Below are 1,788 nucleotides of genomic sequence, written 5' to 3'. Positions count from 1 at the left end.
AGAACTTTTCTGGAACCTGAAAAACACACAGATGTAGCTCAAAAAGGAAAAAAATACAAGGAAAAATAAAAGATCCCACTGTAGCTTCAAAGGGCTTAAGGATGCCTCAAGCATTTCAGCCTGGGGGTGAACAGCCACATAACAGGTTATTGTGATCCCACTGCTAAACAGCCAATTTAAGTATTCAGCACCATCCTTTAAATTTTATCATTTTCTCTTCCTGCCTCTTTCATCCATTTAGGCAAGAGCCATATTTTAGCCTGCACTAAATTAATATTGTATTGCAACTGGATGTCTCTTGGTTAGTTGTTTAAAATGCTGTACAGACTCCTAAATATTCAGTCTTGTTCCATTTCATGTTCACATATAAATTCAGACTTGGGCCACTTGCACCCAGTTTGAAATTTTTGGCTTCCATTAAAAAACAGAGCTGGACAGGACTGTGATAAGCTTTATGATGCACTGAAATTTATGTTCTGTTTCTTTGCTCTTGGCTTCACTGTCCACTGTGCTCCAGGCATTTACACTAGTTATAAACATGACCACACATAGACACGCAGAAACATCAAAGAGCCTCCTGAAAGAAAAGCCTCCCTCACACATCTATCCTCTTGGGAAGGAGTGGGTGAATATTAAGCTATACCTCCTAGCTGCAATGCATTACTGAGGTACTGTGCAGAAATGAGCACCATATAAAGCAAACTGCAGAGACAGAGCAAAACCAAACATCCCAAACAAAAAGGGGTTTCTCTGGTGTCTGAAAGCTGCTGCCAAAGCTCTGAGGAACAGTACTGTCCACAAAAAAAACAAATAAGCGAGAGATGGGGAAACATTTAAAATAATAGATTATTGTTTAAACACAATTCCTCTCTCCTCAATAATTTTGACTGTCTTTAGACCCCAAAGCCTTGAATGCAGCCTGGGAAGAAGTTTTATTTGTAGGTTGCCTGGTATCAAAGGGTTCATGGCCAGGGTATCCACAACATCAGACTGCTAAGAAACAGCAACATCTTTCTTAAAGGACTGGAAGGACCAAACTGCTCAAAACCCCAACCTAGCTCTGGATAGAGAGTCACACAGCAAACCAGTGCCTCGGGGAGCCTGGCTGTGTGTCTGAGAGCACATTAGCACATAAAAGCAATGACATCTTTTGAAGTGCGGTGCTGACAGCCTTTTTAGGACACCCAAGGCTGGAGACTGGTACTCTAAAGCCTTCCAGGAGCACCAGCCCTCCTTGGCCTTTGCTAATATGCCTCTAAGCACAGTCTGCCAAGCCCTTCCCAGAAATACAGGTCTCCCAGGACCAGTGTTGATCCTTATGTTACAGAGAAGGTCAAACAGACTGTTTTCAGCCATGTGGGCACTCAGGGCTTGGAGTTCATTTTTCTAAAGGTTACACAGTAAGTAGTTTACAGGCTTTTAAAGAATTCAAGCATTCTTCATGATGGGCTGCACAAAAATACATAGGTCTAGATGTGCTGTGCATATTTCTGGCTTCATTACTCACTGTGCATTCTTCCAGTCCTGGGACATCTAGGATTTCCTTTTTCTTTGTTTTATTCAGCAAACCAGACTCTCTTGCTCCCATAGCCACATTTTTGCTCCTTAGCCTTACCTCCCTCACTAAAGTGACCAAGAGAGGATGTATCTTATCATTTCTACTTGCCTCGAGGGGAGTCACTTAAAAGTCCTCCTCAAGCAGCACACTGCTGATCCTGCTGGAACATTACAAGGCATTTGCCACCTTTCACTTTGGTTCTTCACTTTTTCCTGTTAACTCTAATCTTA

The sequence above is a fragment of the Acanthisitta chloris genome, unplaced genomic scaffold (genome assembly GCF_000695815.1).
Source record: "Acanthisitta chloris isolate BGI_N310 unplaced genomic scaffold, ASM69581v1 scaffold29254, whole genome shotgun sequence".
Lineage (NCBI taxonomy): Eukaryota > Metazoa > Chordata > Aves > Passeriformes > Acanthisittidae > Acanthisitta > Acanthisitta chloris.
The sequence above is the reverse complement of the archived record's forward strand: the minus strand, read 5'-3'. Positions refer to the sequence as shown.